Consider the following 10,155-nt stretch of genomic DNA (forward strand, 5'->3'; position numbering starts at 1 on the left):
GTTACATGAATATTTTTAAGAGTAAAATGCAGGGGGAAAAAATAATTATACAAAATGTCTGAGAGCTTAGTTTTTGGGCAATTGTTGTTTTTTCAAGCTGGGTAGAATTTCTTAATTTGTGCAAGCCATTTTTAATATGTTCTGTATAAATCAACTTTGTAGTTGTTGATATCATTGGTTCTGTTTAGGCAAACTAGTTAACATGGATGCAGCAGGGTAAATGTAATAGGCTGCGAGTTGCCGGAGGTGTGACACTTTGGGGGTAATTCCAAGTTGATCGCAGCAGGATTTTTGTTAGCAATTGGGCAAAACCATGTGCACTGCAGGGGAGGCAGATATAACATGTGCAGAGAGAGTTAGATTTGGGTGTGGTGTATTCAATCTGCAATCTAATTTGCAGTGTAAAAATAAAGCAGCCAGTATTTACCCTGCACAGAAATAAAATAACCCACCCATATCTAACTCTTTCTGCACATGTTATATCTGCCTCCCCTGCAGTGCACATGGTTTTGCCCAATTGCTATCAAAAATCCTGCTGCGATCAACTTGGAATTACCCCCTGCCCGTATTTTTAAAGCGGCAATCATTTACAAGACAAAACTAATCTGTTCAGTACTAGAGAAAATGTAAATGTGTAGCTATTCATTTCAGTATTTTTTGAGAGTAATAAGTGTTATGCAGCACAACATATAGACCTTTGCAGTGTTGGCTGCAAAATTAGCATATTTCCACCAAAAATAAGCATATGAAAAAATAGCATGCATGTTCTATATGCCGAACTGCATGGATCCTACATATTAGTCTGGCACAACATATGGGTGTAAATGTGTGTGCTTGAGTAAAACATGGTAATACACTATTCAGCATAGGTTGTCGGTTGAAAAATTCAAGCGACCAGGTTCTGGGATACAATGTTTTCGATATGGAGACTGACACAGGACATATTAAAAAGGATAAGCTTTTCTTTAATTTACAACAATGAAAACATGCAAGTAACAGGTTATACTCAGTTACAATAATAACAAGAGCTAATTAGAATACTCAGCTCTTATCTCAGATGTTTTAAGATCTGTCTCAGATGATTGTCATCGATTTAAGTAGTTTAAATAATATTGGGGGTAATTCCAAGTTGATCGCAGCAGGAAATTTTTTAGCAATTGGGCAAAACCATGTGCACTGCAGGAGGGGCAGATATAACATTTGCAGAGAGAGTTAGATTTGGGTGTGGTGAGTTCAATCTGCAATCTAAATTGCAGTGTAAAAATAAAGCAGCCAGTATTTACCCTGCACAGAAACAAAATAACCCACCCAAATCTAACTCTCTCTGCAAATGTTATATCTGCCCCCCCCCCTGCAGTGCACATGGTTTTGCCCAACTGCTAAAAAATTTCCTGCTGCGATCAACTCGGAATTACCCCCATTGTTCAGTCGATTCTCCAGGGTCCCGCCTAATACCTTTGTCGCAAGTTAAAAGCTGGAGGGGAGTTGTAGAAGACTAGATCCGCTGCAGCCAGACTAAAGGGGGGTACACACGGAGCGATTTTTACTTAATTTCTAAGCAATCTGACTGCTTAGAAATTAAGCACACATCGCTCTGTGTGTAGGGTGCCGGCGATAGCGATGCACGGTCCCACACGTCGCTATCGCTGGCTCTAGATTTCTCAAATCTAGTCAGGTCACTCACTTCACCGCTGTGTGAGGTGAGCGGACCCCGTTGCCCCCCCCCCCCCCCCCCCTCCCCGTCCTTCTCCGCTCAGCACACATCGCTGACCGGGGGGAGAGATGTGTGCTGAGCGGTCTGTGATAGATCGCTTAGCACACATCTTTATGTGTGTACCCCCTTTAGCTTCGATCGGAACTAACTTTCTATGTGTTAAGGCTTTATAGCCCTGCAAGGATACGCTAACATTGTCTTAACAGATATTACATTCATGGTCTGTGAAGCTGGGTGCAGTAGTCGTTTAGGCTAACATAATTTATGTTATACTTGACAACTGTCCCCTTTCACCCACTTGTGAATACAATACCCAAACATCTTACTAGGCAGTTTCCATCTGAGATACTAATAATAGGAACATATATTTATTATAATTAGCCAGCCTAAAAGCTGTGTACACTCCCTACTCACTATGGGGCAGATTTATTAAGCCTGGTGAAGTGATAAAGTGGAAGGTGATAAGGCACTAGCCAGTCAGCTCCTAACTGTTATTTTTCAAACCCAACCTGTAACATGGAAGTTAGGTGCTGATTGGCTGGTACTTTACCTCCTTCCGCTTTATCATTTCACCAGGCTTAATAAATCTGCCCCTGAGTCTTTCATACTAGGTCAAAGGTGAAAGACTGCTGTGGACCTTAACGTGAGACTATGGAGGTAATTCAGAGTTGATCGCAGCAGCAAATTTGTTAGCTAATGGGCAAAACCATGTGCACTGCAGGTGTGGCAGATATAACATTTGCAGAGAGAATTCGATTTGGGTGGGTTATTTTGTTTCTGTGCAGGGTAAACACCGGCTGCTTTATTTTTACACTGCAATTTAGATTTCAGTTTGAACACATCCCACCCAAATCTAACTCTCTCTGTACATGTTATATCTGCCTTCCCCCCTCCTGCAGTGAACATGGTTTTGCCCAACTGCTAATACATTTGCTGCTGCGATCAACTTTGAATTAGGCCTCATATTTCTAACTGGTGCCTATATGTCTGCAAAGCACTCATACTAATAAAAAGTACATATATAAAGCAATGAGGTCATACATATACAAAATAGAGTTACATATGGACACAATGGAGTCTAAAAAGTACTTGAAAATATCACCCCATACAATATACCGTGAAGCTTTAAGGCAGTGATGACTACTGCTGCTATAATGTAGGTTTTCAAAAAAACAATTAAAAAGTGTGGAAGATTGAAAGTAGTATTTATAGATAGTATTTAAAGACGTGAATACAGAGTACTTTGTAATGGGTTTGTAGTGAAATGTTCAATATGTTTAGAGCAACTCAGACTTAACTGGCTAGTGAGAACTCCAACATGTACTTCTGAGGAGAGTACACCAAATTACAATAAAATGCAAAGTTACAGTAGTTTTAGATGTGGTGCTGCAAGACTGTATTTCAGCAGGGACCGCAGTTTTCTTTCCAGATATGGTGCTGATCTTTCTGTTTAGGGACTGCATTATCAAACTCCCCATGAATATCCCGTTAACACCTCTCAAATGGCTGACATTGAAGTATAACAAAGGTGTAACAGTAACTTTGCCTGTTTGTTTTATGTTTTGGGTGTTTTATTCTGTTAAATACCCCTTTATCTATAATGCTATTTGTGTGGTGGCCTTGTATTACTCTGCCCCAACTATGAAAAACTCATAAGTTGCCTAAAATAAAAATGTTTTTGCAAAGTTCCGTCAGAGCTTATGTATGCTAACATACAGTATCTAGTATGTCTATTCTGATGCCTAAAATTTAGTGGAGCTTCGTGATTTGGGGCACTGCATAAGCATAACCTAAAATATCCAGATTTTTTTATTCTATTTTAGTGTAGCTAGTTTTGCATCACATTTATATATTTGTGTGAATATGCTAAGATCACTAGTGTCACTAGAACCCTTATCCAAAATTCAAAATCCCACATTTTTGGGTCCCCTACTGAGATAATGACATATATATTATATATTATGTGTATATATAGATATAGTATATAGATATACAATATAATATACATATATATGTGTCATTATCTCAGTAGGGGAACCAAAAATGTGTGATTTTTAATTTTGGATAAGGGATACTCAACCTGTAATAGAAATGTCCCTAATTTTTCTTTTTTAAATTGGCGTTCTGTATTCATTACGATGCCGTTTTGTCAGATTTTCATCACTTTCTAAGCCTTGAGAAGAGGTTTATTTTTGTAAAAACACTAGACACAATTCAGTCTAATCATATTCTACATTTTAAGTAATCTTGCTATAAAAGAGCCCCCAAAGTATCCACTGAATACTAGACACTTAGTATAGGTAGGGGAGTCATAGAAAACTGGGCTCACATACTTCTGTTTCGTTACCTTATTTTATAGAGAGTTCTGGTCACTTTCTCCTGACTTGTTCAATACATTGTCAACAGATGTGTCATGAACTTGTTGTTTCCATATGACGTGTGTATGGTTTGGATGATAAAACATTGCCCATCAGTAATGTTTCAAAAAAATGTTTGCATTGCATTGATTGTGTTTTTTCTTTAAGAAATTAGTTTATACTGTCTATTAAATCTCTAAACACTCCTACTCTCAACAGTATACGCAAACAATTTGAAACCACTGAATTGAACCAACTGTATGGTATTTAACTTTTGTCTTGGATTGGAGGTTGGGGGAAGTTTCAATATCTTGTCATATTTACCATTGTTACTTCTTTGTTGATGCATTATGCTACATACATACTGTACTAGTTAAATTTCATTGATTTATAGTGTATGTGCTGACATTTGTGTTATACTTGCATTTATTAACCACGCAGTGTGTTCCGTTTTTAGTGTTGTCTATAGAGATTTTTAGTATGTGACCAGTATTTGTTTTCTTTGCTATATTGGAGTACTGGTAATTGTATTTTGCCCTCTGTTTTCTGTTTTTGCATTCTGCTTTAAACCCTTAGCTGCTGTTACATTTTTACCCAGATGTGAATGGAGTACGGTTTCTTCCAGTATAATAATTTATTTACTGACGATGTGTTCTTGACTCTAACTGACCCCCTAAAGTTTACTCACTAATTTAATTAAGATCATTAAAAAATATGGCAAGGTATCAGGATGTAAAATAATTCACAATATCAGGGAATTATCCCTCAAGTGTATTGCAAAAATGTGAGATCTAAACTTTTAATTGATTCTTACCAATTAGTTATTTGGGAATACAAATAACAATAGAAAATAACCAATTATTTTATTTTAATTATACCCCACTGTAAACTAATAATTGTGAGCTGATTGCTTGAAATCCTTATAACATCCATTCTGCTGTAGAATTATCCGTTATTTCCATTGTGAAATATTAGCAAATGTGCTTCCCCTTGGATCAAGCTGGGAGTCATGAGTTTTTGTTTTCCTAATTATTTATAACAAAAAAAATTTTTGGGGGGACTGTGTGAACAATATCATTTCTCTGACGTCCTAGTGGATGCTGGGAACTCCGTAAGGACCATGGGGAATAGCGGGCTCCGAAGGAGGCTGGGCACTCTAGAAAGATTTATGACTACCTGGTGTGCACTGGCTCCTCCCACTATGACCCTCCTCCAAGCCTCAGTTAGATTTTGTGCCCGGCCGAGGTTGGATGCACACTAGGGGCTCTCCTGAGCCCTTAGAAAGAAAGTATAGATTTAGGTTTTTTTATTTTCAGTGAGACCTGCTGGCAACAGGCTCACTGCAGCGAGGGACTAAGGGGAGAAGAAGCGAACTCGCCTGCTAGCAGCCGGATTGGGCTTCTTAGGCTACTGGACACCATTAGCTCCAGAGCGATCGACCGCAGGCCCAGTCCTTGGTGTTCGGTCCCGGAGCCGCGCCGCCGTCCCCCTTACAGAGCCAGAAGCAAGAAGAGGTCCGGAAAATCGGCGGCAGAAGACATCAGTCTTCTCCAAGGTAGCGCACAGCACTGCAGCTGTGCGCCATTGCTCCTCACACACACTTCACACTCTGGTCACTGAGGGTGCAGGGCGCTGGGGGGGGGGGCGCCCTGAGAAGCAATTATAACACCTTGGCTGGCAAAATTACCACAATATATAGCCCCAGAGGCTATATATGTGGAAAATACCCCTGCCAAAATCCAGAAAAAAGCGGGAGAATAGTCCGTGGAAAAGGGGCGGAGCTATCTCCTGCAGCACACTGGCGCCATTTCTCCTTCACAGATCCGCTGGAAGGAAGCTCTCTGGCTCTCCCCTGCAGTCTACACTACAGAAAAGGGTAAAAAAAAGAGAGGGGGGGCACTAAATTTAGGCGCTGTATAAATTTTATAGAAAAAGCAGCTATAGGGGACATAACTCAGTTAGTCCCTGCATTATATAGCGCTCTGGTGTGTGCTGGCATACTCTCACTCTGTCCCCCCAAAGGGCTTTTGTGGGTCCTGTCCTCTGTTGGAGCATTCCTTGTGTGTGTGCGGTGTGTTGGTACGGCTGTGTCGACATGTTTGATGAGGATAATGATGTGGAGACGGAGCAGATGCCTTTTGAAGGGATGTCACCCCCTGCGGGGCAGACACCTGAGTGGTTGAGCTTATGGAAAGAAATGAGTGCACGTATAGACTCCTTACATAAGAAATTTGACGACATGCCAAATGTGGGACAGCCGACTTCTCAGCTCGTGCCTGTCCAGGCATCGCACAGGTCATCAGGGGCTCTAAAACGCCCGCTACCTCAGACCGCAGACCCAGATGTCGACACTGATACTGACACCAGTGTCGACGACGATGAGTCTAACCTGATGCCCACTAAGGCCATTCACTGCATGATTGAGGCAATGAAAGAGGTGTTACACATTTCTGATATAAATACAGGTACCACTAAAAAGGGTATTATGTTTGGGGAGAAAAAAACTACCCGTAGTTTTTCCCCCATCAGATGAATTAAATGAAGAAGCGTGGGCTTTCCCTGATAAAAAATTGGTAATTCCTAAGAAGGTACTAATGGCGTTCCCTTTCCCGCCAGAGGATAGGTCACGTTGGGAAACACCTCCTAGGGTGGATAAAGCGCTCACACGTTTGTCTAAAAAGGTGGCACTACCGTCTCCGGATACGGCCGCCCTCAAGGAACCTGCTGATAGAAAGCAGGAGGCGATCCTGAAGTCTGTATATACACACTCAGGCATTATACTTAGGCCAGCTATTGCGTCAGCTTGGATGTGCAGTGCTGCCGCTGCGTGGTCAGATAAACTGTCAGAAAATATTGACACATTAGACAGAGACACGATCCTGTTAACCATAGACCATATAAAAGACTCAGTCTTATATATGAGAGATGCACAGAGGGAAATCTGCCGACTGGCATCTAAAGCTAGTGCATTGTCCATTTCTGCTAGGAGAGGCTTATGGACTCGCCAGTGGACAGGAGATGCAGATTCTAAAAGGCACATGGAACAGCAACGTCTGGGAAGTCAGCATTTTTACCCCATGTCCCCTCACAGCCTAAGAAGGCGCCGTTTTATCAGGTTCAGTCCTTTCGGACCCAGAAAAACAGGCGTGGAAAAGGCGGGTCTTTTCTATCCAGAGGCAGAGGTAGGGGAAAAAGGCTGCAACAAACAGCAGGTTCCCAGGAGCAAAAGTCCTCCCCCGCTTCTTCTGCCAAGTCCGCCGCATGACGGTGGGGCTCCACAGGCGGAGCCAGGTACGGTGGGGGGCCGCCTCAAGAATTTCAGCGATCAGTGGGCTCGCTCACAGGTGGATCCCTGGATCCTTCAAATAGTATCTCAGGGGTACAAACTGGAATTCGAGGCGTCTCCACCCCACCGGTTCCTAAAATCTGCCTTGCCGATTGCTCCCTCAGACAGGGAGGCGGTGCTAGCGGCAATTCACAAGCTGTATTCCCAGCAGGTGATAATCAAGGTACCCCTACTTCAACAAGGCCGGGGTTACTATTCCACACTATTTGTGGTACCGAAACCGGACGGTTCGGTGAGACCCATTTTAAATTTGAAATCCTTGAACACATACATAAAAAAATTCAAGTTCAAGATGGAATCGCTCAGGGCGGTTATTGCGAGCCTGGAAGAGGGGGATTACATGGTATCCCTGGACATCAAGGATGCTTACTTGCATGTCCCCATTTACCATCCTCACCAGGAGTACCTCAGATTTGTGGTACAGGATTGCCATTACCAATTCCAGACGCTGCCGTTTGGACTGTCCACGGCACCGAGGGTATTTACCAAGGTTATGGCGGAAATGATGATACTCCTTCGAAAAAAGGGAGTTTTAATTATCCCGTACTTGGACGATCTCCTAATAAAAGCGAGGTCCAAGGAACAGTTGTTGGTGGGAGTAGCACTATCTCAGGAGGGTGCTGCACCAGCACGGCTGGATTCTGAATATCCCGAAGTCACAGCTGGTTCCGACGACACGGCTACTGTTCCTGGGTATGATTCTGGATACAGTCCAGAAAAAAGTGTTTCTCCCGGAGGAGAAAGCCAGGGAGTTGTCATCTCTAGTCAGAGACCTCCTGAAACCAAAACAGGTATCAGTGCATCGCTGCACGCGGGTCCTGGGAAAGATGGTGGCTTCTTACGAAGCAATTCCCTTCGGCAGGTTCCATGCCAGAATCTTTCAGTGGGACCTGTTGGACCAGTGGTCCGGATCGCATCTTCAGATGCATCGCTTAATAACCCTGTCTCCAAGAACCAGGGTATCTCTACTGTGGTGGCTGCAGAGTGCCCATCTTCTAGAGGGCCGCAGGTTCGGCATACAGGACTGGGTCCTGGTGACCACGGATGCCAGCCTTCGAGGCTGGGGGGCAGTCACACAGGGAAGAAACTTCCAAGGACTATGGTCGAGTCAGGAGACTTCCCTTCACATAAATATTCTGGAACTAAGGGCCATCTACAATGCCCTAAGTCAAGCAAAATCCCTGCTCCTACACCAGCCGGTGCTGATCCAGTCAGACAACATCACGGCAGTCGCCCATGTAAAACGACAGGGCGGCACAAGAAGCAGGATGGCGATGGCAGAAGCCACAAGAATCCTCCGATGGGCGTAGAATCATGTACTAGCACTGTCAGCAGTGTTCATTCCGGGAGTGGACAACTGGGAAGCAGACTTCCTCAGCAGACACGACCTCCACCCGGGAGAGTGGGGACTTCATCCAGAAGTCTTCCAGATGCTGGTAAACCGTTGGGAAAAACCACAGGTGGACATGATGGCGTCCCGCCTCAACAAAAAGTTAAAAAGATATTGCGCCAGGTCAAGGGACCCTCAGGCGGTAGCTGTGGACGCTCTAGTGACACCGTGGGTGTACCAGTCGGTTTATGTGTTCCCTCCTCTGCCTCTCATACCAAAGGTATTGAGAATAATAAGAAAGCGAGGAGTAAACACAATTCTCGTGGTTCCGGATTGGCCAAGACGAGCGTGGTACCCGGAACTTCAAGAGATGCTCTCAGAGGACCCGTGGCCTCTACCGCTCAGACAGGACCTGCTACAGCAGGGGCCCTGTCTGTTCCAAGACTTACCGCGGCTGCGTTTGACGGCATGGCGGTTGAACACCGGATCCTAAAGGAAAAGGGTATTCCGGAAGAAGTCATTCCTACGCTTATTAAGGCCAGGAAAGATGTTACGGCAAAGCATTATCACCGCATATGGCGGAAACATGTTGCATGGTGCGAGGCCAAAAAGGCCCCAACAGAGGAATTTCAACTAGGTCGATTTCTGCATTTCCTGCAAGCAGGAGTGAATATGGGCCTAAAACTAGGCTCCATTAAAGTACAGATCTCGGCTCTGTCGATTTTTCTTTCAAAAAGAACTAGCTTCAGTACCTGAAGTTCAGACATTTGTGAAAGGAGTGCTGCATATTCAGCCCCCGTTTGTGCCTCCTGTGGCACCTTGGGATCTCAACGTGGTGTTGAGTTTCTTAAAATCACATTGGTTTGAGCCACTAAAAACCGTGGATCTGAAATATCTCACGTGGAAAGTGGTCATGTTATTGGCCTTGGCTGCAGCCAGGCGAGTGTCAGAATTGGCGGCTTTATCATGTAAAAGCCCTTATCTGATTTTCCATATGGATAGGGCAGAATTGAGGACTCGTCCCCAATTTCTCCCTAAGGTGGTGTCAGCGTTTCACCTGAACCAGCCTATTGTGGTGCCTGCGGCTACTAGGGATTTGGAGGACTCCAAGTTGCTTGACGTTGTCAGGGCCCTGAAAATATATGTTTCCAGGACGGCTGGAGTCAGAAAATCTGACTCGCTGTTTATCCTGTATGCACCCAACAAGCTGGGTGCTCCTGCTTCTAAGCAGTCTATTGCTCGCTGGATTTGTAGTACAATTCAGCTTGCACATTCTGTGGCAGGCCTGCCACAGCCAAAATCTGTAAATGCCCATTCCACAAGGAAGGTGGGCTCATCTTGGGCGGCTACCCGAGGGGTCTCGGCTTTACAACTTTGCCGAGCAGCTACTTGGTCAGGGGCAAACACG

This window comes from Pseudophryne corroboree, chromosome 2 (assembly GCF_028390025.1).
Source record: "Pseudophryne corroboree isolate aPseCor3 chromosome 2, aPseCor3.hap2, whole genome shotgun sequence".
Lineage (NCBI taxonomy): Eukaryota > Metazoa > Chordata > Amphibia > Anura > Myobatrachidae > Pseudophryne > Pseudophryne corroboree.